At 39.3% G+C, this 22,433-nt stretch overlaps 1 protein-coding gene across 4 annotated transcripts in view; it reads left to right on the forward strand.

Annotated features, from left to right (window-relative positions):
- Positions 1–22,433, forward strand: part of magi3a (membrane associated guanylate kinase, WW and PDZ domain containing 3a) — a 93,602-nt gene that overhangs the window by 2,077 nt on the left and 69,092 nt on the right. The gene's annotated exons all lie outside the window — the stretch shown is intronic.

A 22,433-nucleotide genomic window follows, 5' to 3' on the forward strand; every position in this document is an offset into this window, starting at 1 on the left:
GCCTGATGCATCACCATTTGGCTTCTTTATGCCATTACAATGCTGTTTAATATGTTTGTAATTAACGTGTGTAGTTGTTTCGAGTGCTGTTTACATCTGTCAAGAGTGTATTATAATTATTCATATGAAAATTAAGCAGTTCTCGCATTTCATAATGGCTGTGAATTGGCATTAGTCCAGGAGTTAGTATTGGATGTCTCCAGCTGATTATTTTGAGGTAGTACGAGTTTGTTAAATCTGCCAAAGCCTGTAGCTTTGAACCGAATCCAAGTGTAATTGATTCAATTATTGTGTTGGGTGCTGTTCGGCTCCTGACTCAGCAAGAGAAGAGTGGACAGCTGAAATCGTGTCCTAACGCTAACAAAAACCCAATTTTGTGTAAAAAAAAATAGAGAACTTGCCCTATCTGGTGGTATTGTTGTTCAGACAAACTGGTGGTCCTGCCCCAAACTCATGCCTTTGACAATGAATTCCTGATATGGCAACCTTGGCTCAACCAGAGTGTTTATGCTTCTTCAAATGGCTTGACTGTAGTTATGTTATTTTTCTTATAGTTGAACCATGAATAGGAAAATATATCAGCATGACCAGGCTGCAATTTCCTAGCTCTTTTTATAATAACTTTTTTCCATCAACTTTTTAAAATAAAAGTCAGGTTTCCAGAAAGTCTTTGCCTGTGTGTGTGTGTGTGTGTTTGCGGATGCATGTGTGTGGGTATTTTCTTACAGTGCCTCAGTTTATGTTTAATTCATACCATCTCTCAATCATTGATGAGTCCACTATGCTTCTTTGAAGAGGCCTGCTCAGGGGATCATGTGTTACCAGGAGACTGCTTAAGCTTAAATTCGAGCCCCTAGTAACACTGCCAATGTGCTTCACACAACTGATATGAAGCCTGAGAATCTGTATTCAAAGGGTTTCTTCATGGCTCCCATCTGAGTCTGGTGGTCAGACAGATGCAAGCACGTCAGTGGACAACGTGTTCCTGGCATCTCCTCGGTGAGAAATGAGAAAACAAAGGAGCATAGTTTTAAGTTACAGTCAAGTGGTGGTGCTTAAGACGGTAAGAAAACAACAGATGGAAGTAGTAGAAGGAAACGGAGCATTACGATAAGACGGACGTCTTAATTTCTGAGCCATATGAACTGGCCTCTCTGTCTTATTTTTTGCCTTGTTTGGCTGTAAGAAACTCCTGTGGAGTACATCAAATAAAGTGTGTTCTATTTTGGGCGGGAGAAAATTAGATTTTCTAATGCATCGTGATGCGGACGAAAAATTGTAAAAGCCCCTAAACATGTTTTTTGAGTACTTGCCCTGTCTGGTATTGTTCGAACAAACAGGTGGTCCTGCCCCAAACTCACGCCATTGGCTAAGCTAAGGTTGCTTTACCAGGAATTCACAGTGTTTATGATTTTTCAAAGGGCGTGCTTTAGTTTCTTAAATCTTTTTCTTGTAGCTGGACTTATAACATAAGTATAATGATTTTGTTAGACGATGCCAATTCGTGGAAGTGACCGCCGGTTAACATGCAGTCTTGTTAAATTACTATTTTATAGTTGTTTTAATGTCTCATAACACAAAGAGAAAATATGTCAATGAGAACAGCTGTGGTATACTTGGTTGCATTAAAATACAGTATATGACACGTCAGAGGCTAGAAGCAAAAGTGACAACGTCTCGAGCACAAATTCAATGTAACGACATCACATATATACATTTCGTTGCACTGTACTTGTATGTGTGTAATGACAATAAATTGAATCAAATCAAATATATGCTAAATAGTATTCTGAATTGAATCATGACCCTAAGGATCAATTCTTAATCGACCAGTGGGAGACCTAACAACTTTTTTTATATGCAAGATACCAGTAATTCAGTTCAGTTAAACTTCACAGCCACTGTTTAATGTAAGCAGATACATTTCGTTTACTCCTGGAGTTCTAAACATGACTTTTCTTTAGGGGAAATAACAGTTTGCCATGCCAAATTATGAGGAAACACTTGACCCACGCTCAGTGTTTCCATTTATGGACCCTTTGGACTCTAAATTAAGCTTTATTCTTTGCACCTACTTAAATCTTCCTGTTTGTGAATCAGGAATGCATTTGTTGCACATGCTCATAAATAAATGTACTTTATAGAATGTATAAAAGCATAGTTTGTGGTTTGTGTGTGATAAGTATTACCAACCGAAATGCAATTTGATATGCCCAAGCCAAGATAGAATCTGCAGATTTGGAGGGGCAATTAGAGTTTGACTCTTATTTTAGTCTCTGAAAGCATAATTCTAGCTATAATATTTAGGAAAGTTTTCTGCAACGTTTTCCATTGCAGTTATGAAAGGAAACTGTTCCTTTGTTATCACCGCTGTAGACTTTTTTAGGTTTTTAAAAGAGCCAGGTGTAGTTTGCTGTGCTGATGAAAAAATGTACGCCGTACCGTGAGCTCTCCCTATCGGCTCCTCGTCGGCCAGTGTACTTGCTGTTCATAGTCATCACTTCTTTTCCAGTGTCATCTGTCTCGTGGTGTGAAGCTTCTTGGCCTCCTACATATTCTCTTGGACCTGTCATCTCCTCCTCCATTTTCCTGCTCTTCACCCCCACACCTTCTCTGTCAGCTGTGGCGCTCGCACATATTTTGTGTGTTGGGGTTGGCAATGAGTCTATGAAGTTTTTAGGTCTTAGTGATAGTTCAGACAAAATTTGTATGTGTTCATTATTTTCTTATCCTCGTATCATTTCAAACTTGTATGACTTTCATTTTCTGCATATATTTTAAATAACGCTGATAACCAAACAGCAATGGGCCTCAATGATTTCCATTGCGTGAACACAAAACCACGGAGATATTTTTCAGAATTTTAGAGGCATTGACTACACAACCATAACTATGCTTTTATAGTGCTTTTTGTTTTGTCTTTGGAGCTTGACCACCTTTGGTTCTCATTCAGTTTCATTGTTTGCAAAAGTATTGACAGAATTTAAACTTGTGTATGAACGTCATCTTTAAGCTAAAATGTCCTGTACAGTCATCAGCTTTTCAATTCGGCTATGACTATCATATCCGTGGTTTTGCATTAGAACCAAGCAACACTGATGTCACACATCCTGACCAGATGAATGATTGTGGTCCTGCATCTGTGAAATTACGCCTGAAGGCATTGTCTGGTGTGTGGCCTTGATTAACCGCAACGGTGCAATATCCACACATTGTGATAATGTGCGGAGGAAGAGTGAGAGAGGGTATGATTATACTGAGTCACAGACTGACTTGCATTAGTCCTTCTGTCAGGATGCTGTGTGGCATGATCAAGCACCAAATGTTTTGATAGTTATATCATGTCGTTGGATTGTCATTGTGTCAACTTTTCTTGTGTTGATCACATTCTCTTTTTTTAGCAATTCCATGACCTCTTTCGTTTGTTAGAACATGCTTTAATAAACAGTAAAACTCTGTCGTTCAGTTGTGTGGCTTTTTGGTTTACAGCTTCCCATGTCACTCTTGTTTGAGTTACTTTGGGTGAAGTCAGACTTCATTTCTGCTGTTTGGTATTTGGAGCATACAGGGTTTGTATCAGAGAACGTGGTCCGTTAAAGTGTTCACTGTTTACAACAAGTCTGTCACAACCAGCTGCTGTGGCCATTTAACTCACATATACCTATAAAATCATAGCACAGCTGTTTTAACAATCTGGTGAAGTCTGTGTTTCTCACTGTGAGAAACACAGTGTTTAGTCATTGTTTAGTCACCAAAAAATACTCATTTTTTTGTCGCACCCCTTCATTCATATTCTTAAGGTTACATAAAGCCCACTAGTCAAATAGGATTTTCACTTTTCTGGTTAAAAACCTTCTATGGTTGTTGCCTGGATCTGACAATCGCAGAAAGTATATTTTTGCTTTTTATTTCAAGGCGTTTGATTAATTTCCCAAGTTTAAACCTCCTTCAGTCTCTTTTTGTGAGTAAAACTTGTTTTATGTAGAGTTTTCACAATTCCAGGACAAGCTAACCAGTTGTGCTGATTTTTGAAGGGCTAATAGAGTGTTCACACCAAACACGGTAAATCACGCTATTCGCGTGTGTATGTGCATGTGCTACGGAAGGCTGAAAAACAGAGTAGACTTGTTCGTCTCCGTGTCTGGGTCCATCAGATCCTTCGGAAGCGCAGTCCTCCATTGTTGTTTTGGATTTCTACCTCTGCTCGCTATGTCATAATCGCGTCACTACTAGAGCAAGCTCCTGATTGGTTAACTCGACGCGTATATCCACCAAGGTTCAAATTTTGCGGAATGTCTATCGGGACTTTACATTGACTTAACATGTAAATCACTCGCGCTTAACGTTTCATTCGTGTCTGGTGTGAACGCACAGTAGGAAGTTAATGATATTTGTCATAAAACCGTGCATTTCAAAGGCAACCATAAACTGTGCTACTTTCATTCTGTCAACCTGTAGATGGACCAGGGCAGGCATAATAGACATAATTGGCATTTATGGGCTGTAGCATAATCTGTAAAATTACCATTTTACCTGAACACGCTTTTTAAATTCACCCTGCACTGAATCTGTCATCCCTTATGTGTTCTCAGACTCCATTTGGACGTAAATGACAAGATGTACAACTAAACAACTTGACATCCATGAGCTTTTCCTTTGCACTTCCTGTGTGGAATAATTCCAGAGTCTAGTCACAGGCACCCAGCTGCCCATCCATGGGGGATGTGCACACCAATATCCAAGATAGGAGCATCTGCTCGGAATATTAAAGCATATCTCCAACCTCTCCCGGCAACCATCTCATGCTCACCTCTTATCAGGCTTCCTGTCAGGCGAGCTGAAGTAGGCAGAAGACTTCTGTTGTTGCACTTGTCTCTGCTTGTGATTTAGTGGAACATTCAACCATTCCGGCACTGTTTGTCTGTCAGAGTCTAAATGATGAGAGATGACATGGAAATGGGAAAGCGCCTGTGAGAATGAATCATATCGGTTAGCCATTGTTTAACTTTTCGTTGCATTGACATGACTAAGATCATAGGGTTATTGGAAATGACACTGAGTGATTTCTAGGTGGTTGACTATATGTCCAAAAATCAACTGGCCACATTTAAAAATGAACAAATGGTGTGGTGACTGTGGTCTCTTGTATAATGCTCTGTTCTCATATACTTATATAGATTGCGTTACCTTTGAATTGAACCCGCCACCTTGGTGTTGCTAGCACAACTTTGAGCAACCATGGTAATTGAGCTACTCTTTCTGTGTTTTCATTGGTCTTTATTATGCCTGTGCTGGCATGTAGCGCACACCACCAAGGAATGAAAAGTGATGGCCTTTTGAAATCTTAATGCCCACAAATAACTTGCCCTTCTCTTGAGCGCTCTGTGTGTGCATAAGCATGCTTTTGCATGAAAATGAGAAATTAGGACAGGAAAATGGATCGTTCCTCTCTAGTGGCCTTTTGAGATGAAAAGTAATTACACTGATAGGATTTGTGTGGTCCTGAGGGTTGTGTATACGGTAGCTATTTGTATGCTCACTTTGAGCATTCTGACATCCACAGATGTTTCCTGCCGCTCTGTGTGCACCGTTTGCACAGGTGCTTTATTCGACTTTATTTATAGAGGCTTTCTTGCCATAACTCTGGCTTATTTCAAATGATTGTGTTAGGTTCACAGCTGATATCTTCTCTCACCTGCATAAACATCCCCCCTTTCACCCCCCGCGTGTTTGTTGGACTCCTGTGAAGGACAAGCATGGGAATCTAAATTTATGTTAAACTCAAACTGAACGAGAGGTATTTTAAGTACATCTCCCTATATAGTGTCGCAAGAGCATCTGCTTATGAGGTCTACACCTGGAACAAATTCTAGAGGTTATTCTGATAAACATCACAAGCTTTTTCCAGAGCCCCAACGCCACACCATCCTTTGTGTTTTACTTTTGAGGGAGAGCTGCTGAAAACACTTATAATAATAATAATAATAATAATAACAATAAGTTGTTATTGCTATTAGTATTAATACAAACAGTAATAATAATAATTATATAAGTAAAGTAATACAAATGATTATTATTATTATTATTAGAGAATGTCATTCTACATCCTGTCTCAGGAGTATGTTAGTGCAGCTGTGATCTGAAATAGTGCAAATGAACAAAAAGGATTTGAGCAGATACGTCAATAAGTGTCAATAACTGTCTCCTTATCGCGACGGACTGTGAAAAGCTTATAATAATGATTTATATCTTGAGCTTAGAAATGTCAGCTTAGCGTCATTTAACTTCCACCCGCATAAAGAAGTACGTAAAGTAACCGGCAATTGTACTTTTCGAACATTAATGGACATATAGAGGAAAAAGTTACAAACCACAACTTTAAATATCACGTCTCAGACTGCATTATAGCGGTAGCAGTTTGCGAGTTATCAGTACTCAATCTAAATCTGAAATGGATGTCCCAGGGACAATCTCTAGATGATGCTAACTGGTATCTTTTTTTTTCTAGCCTTGCCAACATAGAATAAACGCTCCACTTATCTTATTCCGGCAGCACATCTCTTTCGCTCAACGCCCTGCCCGCATGAGATTAGTACACCACTTCCTCATCAGAATTCACGGACGGCATCATCTCTGCACAGGCTATTTGGACAGCCGAGATGGTTAGGTCTGTTAACAGTTTATTGATCTGGCTAGCCTTGTCCTCAGGCGTCAGCCTTCAAACCCTTGCTTTGAAGTCCAACTAAGGGTCGGGTGAAGAACGGCCAGGGCCTTTTGTATTCCATACTTTATGTTCTTAAAGATGAGTGCACATGGCTTTTCACATGAAGCTACAGAGAACATGTGTTAGCGGTCCACTTCAATGTCACTTATTAGAATTAATATCATCAAAGTAAATGGCTTGCTTCTAAACTGAGCATATGCTCACTGCAGCCTTTGATGTTCTGAACAATCGCCGAAAGTTCAATGAGATTTTGTCTCTTCTATTCAACGTGTCTTTGTAGCCATGTGGATGTGTTTGCACTTAGATAATGACCTCTTCATTTTGTCTTTTTTGGTCTTTACTTGATGACCTGTTGAGTAATGAATCACTGCTTAGTTTGTTAGTTTTGTGTTGAAAGGCGTTGTTATGTAGAATCTCGTCATGTTCCCATCGGCTGTCCAGACATCTTGTGGAACACATTGTGGGGCAGGAACTATAGTTCACTATAGTTCAAAACATCACATTTTCACGTCCACAGTCGAAAGTCATATACAAGTTTTGAGTGACATGATGATGAGGGTGAATAAATGATGCCTGAGTTTTTATCTGGCATGACGTAAACAGTTCCAATAATGTAGTGGTTATATTATCTGGTTTTATTTGACTGTCAAATCCTTATAAAAACATCAACAGAAATCTCAGCAAATGTGCATCCTCAGACCAGCATGTCAACATTTCAAACAAAAGATATCGCAGTGCACTAAAATAAGCTTTCATTGATGTAGTGTCAGTCTGTCTGGGTTTCAATAGCAGGTTTCTGTGACCATTCCTCGTTTGACGTGCCTCTGCTCTTGACAAGCCCCAGTTCACCTCCCTGGGCCCTCGTCCTCTTTAAAACCGATAGAGAATCACTTGACGGAGACTTCTTCATAGGCTTTAAATGCTTGAATAGCCACGGGTCCAGATTTTCCTGTCTTTCAGGTCTCTGATCAGCGTAGGCTGTTTGATTTGACATCTCTGGTGTGCAGTACACAGAGTAATACATGTATCTGAGGCCTTGATTTAAGAACTGAAATGTTTTTTATGTTTATCTGGTATTAAAGACTCACTGAAGTGCCTAGAAATGTGCATCTTTGTTCAGTGCATTGATGTTAATCGTTAATTGTTAAATATTAAAAATATGGAGGGACATAATTGAGAGGGCACTGAACTTTTAGATTAGCCATTAGTGGCGACTGATGGTTGATTCTCTAGATTGTAGAGAGCTTTTGATTGGTCCAAAAATTTGATGAGAAGCCGAAGTTCTGAATGATGTCAGAAAAACTGTTGATCTTTATTATTATAAAAATTGTTGATGTTGAAGTAAGTGAGAGATAGAGAGTGTACATTTTGTATGTATAGCATCTTTTGAATGTGAATTTTGGCTAATTTGGATCACAGAAGTTCACACTAGTTTATAAGTATTACATATAAATACTAAAAAACAAAAAAATCTTCCGATTTGATGGGGGCTTTAGTAGGAATTTGCAGCATCTTGCAGGAATTGGTACAAAAACATAAGAAGCTGCCTCATAAAATTGTGAATCATACAAAAATGTATGATGCATACAATATTAATATTTCAGTAAAAAACACAAAAGTAGATTTTTTTTTAAGAATCTAGCAAAGCAAACAGTTGTGGGAACTACCGTTGTAATTTGTCCTACTGTGGTATAATGGTGACCAAGAACTGTTTGGTTGCAAACAATCTTCCAAATATCTTTAACTGTGTTCATCAGAACAAAGAAATGCAAGAACTCGAGAGTGAGTAAACGATGACAGAATGTTTGGGTGAACTGTCCCTTTTACATTTAGGTATGTCTTACAATATCCACGAGTAGTTTAGATTTGTATCCAGTGTGATCTAAAGAATAGATTGTGATGTTTCAAATGTGTTTTTGTGAAGTATTCAAGCAGTGGTTGACAGAGAAAAAGCATTATTTGCGAAAAGCATTATCTATAGGAATGCACACTGTGAAGTCTGTATGACATAAACCAATGACAGCACAATGAATATTAAATGCATTGAGAGTGATTTATTCTGTGTAACACACTGATGTCAGCATCTATCTGCATATAACTAATGTTTGTGTGAATGGAGAATTCAAAATAACAAAGGAAAGTAAAGAATGTCTGTGTATACACTGTTCCAGTGGTGGAAAGAGCCTACAATAGTGTATTGTTAAACTGTGTTTTCTCTGGCTGTGTCATACAGCACTGCATTCCTCCGTGTGGATTCAGACCCTGTTACGAAGTTACTTCTTGTTCATTGTTTCCATTGAAAGTTGCTTGTTTTGGGTTAAGTCAGATTTATTCAAGGCTGAAAATTCCCTTTTTAGCTTGCGGTAGTGACGTGGGGGTGTTTCAAAACATGAACAGAATGTGGTCAAACTGCAAGTGCGGTTACATCACGCAGGAATGTTGACCTTTCACAGGAGGGACGTGAATTTGCGCTCGCTCCCTTTGTTTATAGAGTCACGATACAAGGGAGCCGTTTGTTAACGAAAACATTCTTGTTTTGACCTCACAGCCGTAGCTGAATTCTAAAAACACGCTCAAGCCCGCATGGGAGGGAAAAAAAAGCATTTCGTCTTTCTTCGATGGAAATGTCTTCGATTAGCTGTTTTAAGCACTGGCTCATGAGCTGCCATCGCTCACTGGCTGCCAACATCAGGGAGAAATGGCCGACCTTCAAGAAGACTGCAAATGAGCTCCTTGGTGGAGGGTCACGAAATTAGGCCTCTCACAGATTTAACACTTTTTCAATTGGAACGCTATAGATTTGCAAGCACCTCCTAGATGATGGATAAAGTTGAGATAGTTGTTGACAGCCATCCCCCTCGAGAACTACAACCTGGCTGACCCAGATCCAAGGGGGTAATGAGAGGGGTTTTGGACATCTGGCACTTGGACAAATGCTGGGTACGGCTTGAATATTGAGGAATTCAGTGGTGTCCATTAGGAATGATCTGGAAAGAACTGTATTTAATTTGTGGCTTTAGTCATAGTACTGTCTAATGCTTATGTGCTTTTTCATTTGAAGAGTCTTTTTGTGCAAGAAAATATTCTTGAATTTTACATAACCGTTTTTCAGTCTCGTTTCCCTTCTGTGAACACGCATCTTATGAATGAATCATGGTATTTAATAAGTGGTAGGGCTGTGTGAATCCAGACTCCGTGTGTTTGGGTCGGTGTGAATAGCCCACTGTGAATCTGACTCCAGCTGCCTCGTTTTTTCTCTCGAGCAGATGCACGGCAGCTTGGGTCTCGCTGGGAGGAGATTTTGGGCAGATGGAGCAGACCTTGGCCGCCTCTGTTCCATTCCTCTAACGTAAGACAAAACTGCCAATTTAGAAACGACTGGGGCTGACAGCACCAGACTAGTCGATAAGACATTTTGGACAAATTTATCAGTGGCTACTTTGACACACAGCTGAGAACTGATTTATTTTTCTTGTTTTTTTAATTGATCATATTTTTATTTTATTTTGATGATTTTGTCATTTGTTTATTGGAGTTGGTATTTTGTACATACATGTAATTTGATCATATTTTTATTTATCCAACTTATGCATTTAATAAAAATTATAAGATTTTGAAGTATAGCTATAGAAAAACTGAAGATCACAACGATATCAACCTGTTGCCGTGAGCTCCTCATCCCGTTTGATCCCCACAATTCTCCAGCATACATAATGAGAAATGTGCTTATGATTTAGTACACAACAACGGGTGCTGCTTGTCTGCTGGCTAATTATACTCAAGGTTTTATCCTAACAACATAAAAACAACAAAGCAATCACTATAGCCAAGGGAAACTCCTTTTACCAAATTTATGAAGTGCCACCGCTATCATGTCGGCTTGCTTACCGCTTTTGCCTCATTACACTTAACACTGTTTAAATTAGCTTGAAAAGACTGGAGACGCACCTTAACCCACAGTACCTGCGGCCCTCTCTCTCCGTATCGGTGTATGTCGGGCCCTCCGCTTGTTTATCCAGATTTATGGACGCATTTTATGGCCGCTTCCGCAGCCAGCTCTGTGATATGCAAATACAATGCCCGGCTTTAGTGGCTCAACTCACTGCTGTTAGCTGAGGTCTGTATTCAGAATTGGTGATCGAGGGATGTAAACATTGCTCACGCTAATTTTAAACGCGACTGTTTGTTTTGTTCAGGGACTTTTTTTTCACAAAATTCAATTGGAATTATAGTTTGCTTTACAACACTTTTAAAGAATGTGTAATTCCTTTTTAGTTGCTTTTTTATCCTTTTCCCCTCTATCATCTTGGCTGTTGAGCCCAGTAATTGATTTCAGGGTGGGCCAGCCCAGGGGTCAGGGCTTTGACCTCACCCCTATGCATGGTTCTCACTGTCACCACTTCACAGTGATCATACCAAACGGGCCGGTCAGTTCCAGTGTTGCCAACTATTTTCTACGGAAGGTAGCTAAATGCCGTCACACGCTAATTTGCATATCAGTGACGTCATCTGATAAGCTAAGCGCTTCAGGTCTTCTTCATATCTCTGCTCTCTGAGCTGTCGTATACATTATTATATTAAAACAATTAACCCAAATGCCCGATAAGTAATGACTTGTTGTCTGCCAACAGAAACAGAAAACTATGTAATGGTGAGTGAACTCGACATAAAGCCACGCCAGCAGTCACTTTCGTTGAACAAAGCTATATTCCGTCTGTGTTCATGTTTATGCGTTCATACAGACATCGTTTTTTTAAATCATAAATGCTCAAACAAGGTCAATAAGTGATTAGTTCTTGGATACACTGTTTGTACATGCGCATCTCGTTCAAGCGTCAGTGCAGTCTGAACTGAATGTGCTGCTTCTCCCTGCCACTCACTGAACAGAGTATAGACACAGAGAGAGGCGGTGCTGCATTGGGAAAGCAAAGACTCGCTCTCGCTAGGCAGTAGAAGTGAAGCAGAAGGTTTAAGTAAGTCGCCAAGGCTTATTCTAGATTTGTCGCTAGTCTTTTTTTTTAAATAAGTCAAAGTCACCAATTTTGCAACACAGGTCAGTTTTATTATTTGGAAGCTCCTTTATTCATTCATCAACCTCCGGGTTGTGATGTGAAGCGGCAGGGCACCTCAACATCATCAGCTCCTGCTTTTCCTCTCTTTACGCTTTCTCTCTTTTGTCTTCTCTTTGTTCTTCTTCTCTTTCTCACTTATCTCTTTGACCATTCCTCTCTCACCCATTATTTATTTATTTTTCTTCTTTTGAGCTCTCTTGTGCTCTCTCACTCTCTTTAATTTCACTATTGTTTATTGTCCTCAATGTCCTGTGATGTGGGAAAGACAGGAAGCTGAATAAATTGGGCTTTTGTTTCATGAGTTGAAGGGGGCTGTTAATATGGAGGAGGATTGTATGGTGATTGAGAGAGAGAGAGGAGATTGTCATAAAGGAGACCGTCTCCATTCCATTCATGATTTTGAATACTGAAATTAAAGGAATAGTGCACATTCGAAATGAAATTTTGTTTATGAACCTTCTCAACCTGTGTGGTTACCCTTTCTTCTGCAGAACACAAAACCAAAACCAACGTTTTTGGAGTTTCCGACATTCATCAAAATATCTTTTGTTTTCTGCAGGAGAAAGAAAGTCCTACAGGTTTGAGGGAGGGCAAATTATGACAGATTTTTCATTTTGGAGGTGTTTCCATTTTGAAGAGTGGTTTTATGTAGAATACAGTAAATAACCAAAAAATGACTTTGTCACAGACAGGGTCACTTTTTCCAATAAAAGCGGAAATATTTGGGTGACCTAAAAATGTCAAATTCTGTGTTCATTGTTTAAACCTATATTAAACCATGTCCGGCATGACCTACCAGTAGAAATAAAATTATTGGGTATAATATATTAGTTTTAGAGGCAGCTCGGCTGCTTTTTATTCTGTGGAAATGAAGTGTCACACTAGAGCGACCTTAAACGTTGTCGTTTTGCAACAGTGCGTGTCTTGTTTTCAGTGGTTGCACACGAGAATGATCAACATACTTTTTCAAGATATTTTGAAGTATATTGGTAACCTAATAACAGTGGTACCCGTTCACTTGCATCGGTTTCGTGTCTACACAACAACGGCAGAACCCATTCGCTTTTATTTAGTTACAAACATAACTTAATTTGGTTTGGGAGAAAGTCAGGTTCAGGTTTGAAATGACATGAGGGTGAGAATAGGATAAAGGAATTTAAATTGTTTGGTAAACTATCCCTTAAAAAGCTGAATTATGTGTATGGTATTTTGATGTTTGGGGAAGGTCTTGGGGTCGTGTTGTCTACAATGATCCTTCCTGTTTCGACTGATGGATGAGAAATGACAGGGGCTGAGAACTAGCTGCTCCAGTTTGTGGGTTTCGGGGAGTAACTAACTGTAGGTATTGTGTTTCTGCACAAAGCCTGTATGACCAGATCGCTCCATGGTCTCTAACAAAGAAACATCATTCCTTTTACACTTGATAGAAAGGGAGTTTGCAGAGTTGCTTTACCCATTTTAAAGGAATTAAAAACAATCCTTATCTTTTTAGGAAGGTAACTACGCAAACCAACCAATTACTGCAACATGTAACACTCCAGCATACTTTCATGTTAAACCACAGTTTAACCTCTGCAAATCTGTTACGCAGCGGCTATGTTGCTTACACTAAGGGCGACTGTTTTCTGTGTAGGAAATAGGCGATTCAATTTGAATAGGGTAAATATTGTCAGTTGTATTTACAACTTCTATCAGCGTAAATGCAGAATTTGCACAGTTTGGAGTAAAACGCAAACCATTTTACAAGAACTGTTGAGCTCATTGCCTGTCTATATGGATGTTTGAGCCATACATGATTTTGTTCAAAGAGATGGGAACAGGTTGAAAGCTTTGAAGACAAGCCAATTAGCATTCTTTGTGATCTTCTCTTGTATAATTGTGTGCCTCACTTTTGAAATCACCCTGAGTAGAGGCAGCTGCCCAGGATAGCTCAACAAATCCTGCGACGGACCCTGGACTTCCTTTGAAGACCATTCAGCTAACCTTGTAAAGTCAGTTGGCTCTGCAAATTGTGACTTCTGGCTATCGGTTAAATAGACCAGTTCACATTCTCACAGATCAAGGCTCTTTGTTGTCGCTGGAATGTTTAAATGTCTTTTTGGTTAATTACTACGTGAAGTATTTGAGCTTTTAATTATTAACTACTGGTCACATTATGAAAATATTGACACACAAGCCACCGCTTAAGTTCTGTAATCTTCACAAAGTTTATTTATGACAATTACTTGCGTTTGGCGTTGAAATCAGATCAATTCTCCCTCTTCGTTTATTATGCCTGTTGCATTTCAATTAAGTTAATGTATCTCGCCGTGCCAAGCAGCCGTGTGGTTTTTAGTCCAGAATCATTTTACTACCTACCCGCAGTTGCAGTTTAGGATTGTAAAAAATGGCTTCCGCTGTTTATTGCGCTGTTGTTTAGTCCGCAGGGAGCACAATGAAGTGGGCTGTCTCTTTGTCATGGATGTGCAGTGGACAAAGCGCTCACCGACAGCTGCCATGGCAATATTTGCCTTTCTAAAAGACAATGTAGATGTTTACAACATGTGCCATATGCCATTTACATGCAGATTGTGGTTTTGGAGAATGGCATTCGTGTGGGGTTTCTTAGATTGAGTTTGCTAGTTATTCATTATAGGAACGGAGACTTTTTTTAGTTCCACACGTTACAGTAGGAGACCCTTGAGTGCTTGGAATGTAGCCACAATTTTCCAGAAGATTCAGTGTTGTGATGTTTTACTTTGACGTAATGAAGCTCAATTGGATTTTGATGGCGGTGTTTGAAACTTTAAGTCTGTGTAATCGATGGTACAAACATTGAAAAGGACTTTCATTTCAAGTCTTTACTCATCACTCAAGTCCTGTTTAGTATGGAGTAAACTAGTGGGTGGCCATTAGATAGTAAATGGAGGCTTTATGTGAATGGATTACACTTAAAGCTACTGGGATTTATTTTGTTAAAAAAAAAAAAACAATTTTAAACAATAAAATGACCATCATTGAGCTTGTTTTGTCTAGATGTAGCATGAACTGACTTTGTGCCAAACAGAAGTAATTGCAAACCAAAGCTGCCTTGTAAAATCCGACAGGTGTGCTGCAGACAGAGATATTGAGGACTGGTTGGAATGCACTTGTGTGTATTTCTGGAAAAACTTTAAAGCTTCCTTACGTTCCTGCCAAGTTTTCGGTTATTGTTGGATTTGTGGATACCCCAGTATTTACAAGCCATGCTAATCCAGTTGATGTTTGAATGTGGTTCTCCATCGCTTTGGGTTCCCCACGGCCTTCTTTAGAGAGTTCTTCCGGAAACAGTTTTCAATGTGCTGGACATGGTTGTTTGTCTGAGCAGGCTGTACCTAAATCTCATTCTTCCAGTCTGTCCTTCAATTGGGCATGTGTTTACAGATAAGACCAGATCCTATTATGCTGCTCAGGGCTTCCAATAGTGCAGTCACAGTTTAGTCTGAAGTTTTAAATTGGCAAACAGAGCGAAAGGTATGACCACTGCCTGAAATTGTGGGGGGCTCTTGTGGCGTTCAACAATATATTGTGGATTAGAATTGGTATGGCAAAAATCGGTTTGAAGGTAATATGTATGAAAGCATTGTGAATATCTCTCATGTATTGATATAATTATTTAAAGTATTAAATGTATTTGGTAAGTTTTGTATTGGTATTATTATCATTTGTACAAAGAAATGTGTGTGTACTGTGTAAATGTACTGTATATTTATATGATGCATCTCCTCCTACGGCACCGACCCCCACCGTCATTTTTAGTCCAAACTACAGTTGCGTGGCGGCTGCATTCAGTGTAAACGTAACATGTGCTGCAGGCCTCACAGGAGTTTTTCATTAATCATCTGAGGAGAGTGAAGTGGTGACAAAAAAGACTCCGCCATCGTATTGCCAAAGAACATGTAATAGAATATGTAAGCGTTATCAAGAGCCAGTTAATGTTTAATGTTCTTTTTGTTCTAATTTTCAAAAGCCAGTCCTTTGCCATTTATTTAAAGATTTCCGTTTCTTATTTATTTATTTAACATAAATGTTTTTCGTTTCGAATTCCCTTCTTATTTTTTTCTTATTTATAAATTGTTTGTTTGCTGCGTGCTGTGCTTATCTAGGGTCTGTGTTTAATATAAGAAAATGTCATTGTACTATAGTTTTTTGTGTTTTTATTAAGAAAGATATTGAACCCAGCATTAATTCAAGCAATTGTTGTTCCCGAAATGCGGCAAGTTTTAAACTGAAAGTAAAATGTGGCATGCGCAGGGCCGCATCTTCGACCACCCCCCCCCCCCCAGCAAACCCACCACGGTGTTTTTACACGTCGATTAACTGGGGGGGAAATTTCATCACCCAATGTCCCTAGTGTTGATCAATAAAGGCAATTTTCACATTATCGGCTATTTGATAGTTTAAAAACAGAAGATGATCTGGGCCGATATATCCTGTCAATCAAAACATGTATGTGTGGATTTAATTATACATATAATATGTGTGTGTTTCGTATATTTATATTAACACAAATCGATGGATAATGATTGATCGATTTGACTGCACTAATTTGTTTCTGGCCCAGGCCTAGAATAGATGCATATAACGGTGATGCATTGCACCTGCAGCTCTATTGATTCCTGGCTTCATTCATTCCTGTGTTTTTGCCGGTCTGCAGTATGGTGGCCTTCTCTCAGTCAATACTGCAATAAACTTTTAACTCTTGATTCCCAAGTGGTGCACTTGTGTTGAAGGACATCCCCGTATGGTAATTATAGCCCATTGGTCACCTGCTGGTCTGGTTAAAGTGTTCTGAGAGAGAAAGAGACGCCCCGCCAGGCAGAACACAGCACTTGATGTTGTTGTGTTTGTGTTATTGCAGACAAAAGATTGTGGAATTTTGATTGAGGGTTTGAATATGGGTCAAGGGACACTTGGGCAATCATTCCGTGATCAAGTAGCACGAGATGGCATGTGTGTAAGAGCCTCCTGTGCATTTCATGGAGCTGGTTGGTTTACCTGTGGGTTAATGATTGATGAGGCCAATTTTAATTGGCTAGCAGGTCAGGATGATCCATAGATGTTTGGTTGTTAGATATCACTAAACCCTTCACTAAAAAGACAAGTGCATTCATCAAAACAACATGTTTTGTGCGTATTGGTCTAATTTTTTCTTCTCACCCAACGGGAAATCGGGGCAGTGAGCTGGGAATGTTGCTGCAATTATCATGAGGCATCATAGCCCCCCTTTGTTGAGCTCCAATTGGGTTTGTTTAACCTTCGAGCATCACAGCTTTGGATTGTTCCGCACACATAGGATGTAAGACAAACACAGCCGACCTCACTATATGCGCGGTTAACATCGCACACTTGTTTTGCACACTGTGTACTATTTATTTTGTGAACAAAGTCGTCGTAATAGAGCGCTAGATTCGACCGTAATCGCAGGGCTTCCGGTCAGCTGCAGGTTTATCCTGAGAAGAATACCTGAAGCCATTAGTGCGCTGATTTGGAAAATTGTATGCAAATAGATTTGCAGGAGCACTCTAGTTTATTGTGCTGGACCAATGAACCATCATGTCATTTTTATAATGGACAAAAACTTTGGTGAAGTTGAGGTGTGTAGAGTACCAAGTTGCCCTCTGGATATAGTGGCCATTAGCGATCAATATCACGATTTCATTTATGATGGGATTCATTATGGGAAAATAAAGGGTTTTTTAGAAAGCTAGTACTCGGAGAGAAGGTACAAGCTCATTATTGATTTTAGTGGATGGCTTTGTGTTAGTCCTTATCACACATGTGAACATGTGGCTGTTCTTATGTTTGCTCCAATTTCATTTTCCCAGAAAGCCAATTTAGGTTTGCAGTTAATTATTAATGTATAAGCATCACCAATGGTATTTATCTATGTGTGTGGACTGCAACCTGCTCACGTTTTGCCTTTCTGTGTAGGACTACACTGTACTGTTGCCCTGACCTCGAGGGACAATTCATTACACCTGTACTTCTATACGGTACATACATAATAATCATTGGTGAGATATCGATTGTGTGCTTAATTAGCTTCTTTCCAAGCTGCAGGTCTGAGCACAGACTGTCAAGGGAAGGAAACAAATCGATACATCTTTTAGGTTTGCAGCTGGTAAGCAGTAACCAACAAGCAATTTAGAAACTAAAGATAACCTCCTCCTGCTCATGCTTCACACATGTTTAACCTTTAAGATTCTTTATTAGTATTTGTGCTGGGTAACCAATGGAGCTGCTCCAGCCTGAGCTGGTTTGCTGGTCTTAGCTGGGTGGAGCTAGTCTTCAGTTTTGTCAGCTTTAAAATGTTCATAATTTTAAAAGAAACAATGTAAAAATGTTACTGTTAAAAGTAAAAACATGTAATCGGTTAACTGTCAAATAACATGCGTACACTGTACAGTGAAAACATTACATTTCATATTTTGTATAATACATGTAAAATATAATGCAGTTTAAAATGTATACGTTAGTGTATTTTACTGTGAATGTTTTATAATATGCCGCAAGATTGTACATTTTCTTTTGCCGTAAATATTGTAACATTTTTAAGTTAAAGATTTTTAGTAACCATAAAATGTACGATGGTGGACGAGCCTTTTTTGATGGCTGCTGACTAATAAAGGTGGATGTGATGAATATGGAGTAATGATGATACGCTTTAAAGGTGATCCTCTGAAGGCTTTGAAGGATTGAGAGATCGCGATCCATTTTTGACAAAGGCACACAAAAAAACTAAAAGGTGAAAGCAGAGAAACAACAAGTGCTAGTTGCCACAGCAACAGCATCACTTAAAGGCATCCGTTGCTTTAGCGGGTGTCTGACTGCTCGGCCGCAGCAGGATCTGACTGTTTTACAACTGGTGCAGCTGGGCCTGGCTTAACGTTATACTTATCTCAGAGGAGAAGCAGCCGGCACTGCAGTCAAACCTGCTGCTCACTCAGCAGATCTCAAACACTTCATATGGAGAAACCCTTGGGTCTTGCTCCCAGTCCAATGAAGGCCAATATCTGTGTGCTTAATCCCCCAGCGCACCATCCGTAGTCACCTGCTGAGTATTGAGGCCACCTCCGTGGAGAAATGTGCTGGTCTCACCTCAATGGCTGGCTGATCGGCCTTAGATCTCCTTCCTGACGTTTCTATCATTAGGTCTATTCATCTTGGATGATTGCCGACTAGTCTCACGTAGATCAACAACCTAGGCATTTATTTATATGCTAGTAGCAGCTCCGTAGACGTAATTGCATCTTTCTAAAATGTAGCTTATTCTCGAGGGAAATGCCAAATATTCCATAATAAGGTAATTGGCTGGTCTGAAACTGAATTTGAGAGTCTTGGCTTCTATAATCATTGCTAAGAGGTAATGAATGGATTCTAATAGCTTTTAAGCACTTGTACTGTACATAATAGGAGATTCATTACACAATTTTTACCCTTTTTAAAAAGATTTTCTATATCTAATAAGGTTCACCCCCTGTTTTCTCTTTAGACACAATGCATATGTTCGGATCTGTTTGGATAAGAAGCTTTGTAGTCTTGGGCTAATTGGCTCAGATGAATGGAAGCAGGACAAATATGTTACTTTGTTAAAGGGGTTTTGAGTGGAGTTTTGCCTTGATGCCGCATTAAAGGATTAATGATGAGCGGCTGACATTTATTTTTTGTGTCCTTATGCCCTCTTCGTGACCTCTGTAAATTAAAATCGTAATGATCTATTAAAAACGAGTATTGTTCAGGCAAAAAATCATACTTTACTCTTTCCTGTTTTATTTTGTGTTTGTTGGTTTAGACACTGTTAGATGCTCTGTCGCTTCAAGCCTTCAGCACCATGGTGAAGTTTTCAGTTCTGTTCCGTTTCTCTTTCTGTTGCTTGGCATCGGGCTGACACTAACATAATGACTATACCAACCAAGCTAGATACATAGGACGCAGATCCAAAAATGACAAGTCAATTGTGAAGATTGATTCCTTCACACTGCACACAAATCCAATTTGGTTGTCAAAGTCGCAGTGTATTAGGAAAAATGTATTTTGCTTTTGTCAGCCACTCTTTTGTATTTGCCGTTATTCATAGATGGTCTGATTTAGACCCGAGATGGACAATGCAGTCTTGCACAATGCACATTGATGAAAACATTTGGCATGTTAGCTATGCATCGATTTTCCCCGAGAGATCTTTTAAAAAAAATCTAAAATATGGGAGCAAAGCCAATTTTGGATTACATTAATCCTACTGTACACGTTTTTAGGTCAGGCAAAATCTGAAAGCTCCAATCTGGCCGTGATGTTTGGTTCAGGGAATTGTCAGTATGCACAGGTTTCATCCGGACAGATCATTTAAAAATATCTTAGATATCCTAGATTTGTGGGTTGTGTAACGTTCTCCCTGTCACCACCCGTTTATGGAGATCATAATCATGATGTGATTTTTGACTCATCATCACAGGAAAGATTCGCTTTAGGAGCTTACTTGTTTATAACTCCATCTCTGTACTTTAGCTTGGATAACACGAGGTTGACTAAATGTTTAGATTAATTGGGGTGATCTGTTTCTTAAAATTAAGCTTGGCATTTTTAAATTAAATTAATATCTTTATTTTTTGCATATTCTTTCAAGGTCAATTAAGGTCAACAATCTTATTCTTCAAAAGTGCTGGGATGGGTCTTCATTCTCTGAAGTTGTTCCAAATCTGTATACATTTCTTTGTTCTGATGAACGCAGAGAAAGATAATTTTTGCCACCATTGACTACTATAGTGGGAAAAATGACAATGATAGTCAAAAGTGCCCTAGAACTGTTTGCTTTCCTACATTCTTCAAAATATCTTCTTTCGTGTTCATCAGAACAATGTAACTTGAGGGATTTCAATTTTTGGGGGTAGGACTGCTCGATTATGACACAAATCATAATCACGATATTGACCAATATTGAGATCCCGATTATTTAACACGATTACTCATTAACCTTTAAAACAACATAGAAAAAACGTGGCTTTTAAACTAAAAAAGGAAAGGTGTGCGCTGTGGATTTATACTACAAGAATAAACAGGATCCTTGCAAAATGGAATGCGGCTCAATAATCGTTAACTTCCATTATTTTGTTTTTGTAATTGATGAAGGCTAAAATTGACGATTACGATTCATTGACGATTACGATTCATTTACGATTGGTTGCACCGCCCTATTTGGGGGAACTGTTCCTTTTATTGTACAGGCGGGGCATCAGTAATGATCTTTTCTACTAGTTGTTTTTAAACATGGCACAAATTCATTTGAATTAGCCACTTTGTAAAATAGTTCCTACAAATTCCTGTGAGGTCAGGTTGGTACTACATATGCTGTAACGATAGGGCGGTGATGATACATAAGACAAATAATTGGGAAAAATGTTGCATATTTGAAAGGATTGATTTGTCTGTAAGATCTAGAAGGTTCAATAATGACCCTGTGTGTGTTGTTGTGGTAGTACAGAGGTCTGTGAGATACGGTCTCAGAGAGTCAGTCTCAATGACGGGCCCCTGCAGACCCAATCAGGCCATCCCATACCCCAGCAGAAGAAGAGGTTGGTAAAGGTAATTGTACTGTTGCCCTGACCTCCCACATTCCTATCTCTTCCCTCCCGTTTGTAACTCCTCACTGTCCCCAGGCATTCATCTTTCTCCAAGTCCAACTGCCAACCTCTCAATTGTATTCTGTAGCCGTTTCTGGGAGCTCAAACTCATTCAACACCTCTGTCTTTCATCGCTGGTAAAGGTCCTCGTTGTTTTTTTCCCGTTTTGTTCTGCAGGTGGACTTTGTTTATAAGGAGCACAAGTGTAAATGTCAGTGGATGAGTTCATTGTCTCATTATCCAGCTTATCTCTATTGACCCTCATTAATTTAAGTGCTGATGAGATTGTTCTGACTTAAATGTGTGGGCTTGTGTTGGTGGTGGAGTGAGAGGATGTTTCTGGTGTTATTTTGCGTGTGGCAGGACTTTCTCTCTAGTGGTTACTGCATCGTTTAGAAGAACTCTTGGTAGTAATTAATACTTTAGAGACCGCTGGCTTGGTAATATGGGACAGAGGTGGAAGCTTGGAGGAATTTGTTAAAAAAGCTGTGCCAAATACCATTGTGCTTAGTCTCTTGTTGAACATAAAACATGCGACTAACTTGCCAGAGGACAGAATCTTTTTACTTGCAGTTTTTTTTCTTCAATCCTCAATAGCATACCACGGTCCAGATCCGGGACCCTTGCTTCGTTCCATCCGGACCGCCAGACATGGCCTATTAAAACTTGAAACTTGTTTGGTTATTCAAATTGAGCCGCGCGTCTTCACAACAAGAATCACACGCGCTCTCAGGAACATTTATGTAATATTTATTTTGCAGCTATATCCTTGAATATCTTTATTTAGCTCTAAATGGGCTTCATTTTTACCCTTTCCGCCAAAGACGCGCGCCGCATGAAGAGCAGCAAACACGTGCTTATTTTAGCAACACTATTGCAGACTGGTGCTGCAGGTTAATGGACACACAACAGGAAACAAAATGCAGCGAATATTAAAGCATTTGTATCCGTCAGTATGTTTACTGTTTGCTATATGTCCCAACTTTACAACCAGATATGTGA

Source organism: Barbatula barbatula (assembly GCF_947034865.1).
Source record: "Barbatula barbatula genome assembly, chromosome: 17".
NCBI lineage: Eukaryota > Metazoa > Chordata > Actinopteri > Cypriniformes > Nemacheilidae > Barbatula > Barbatula barbatula.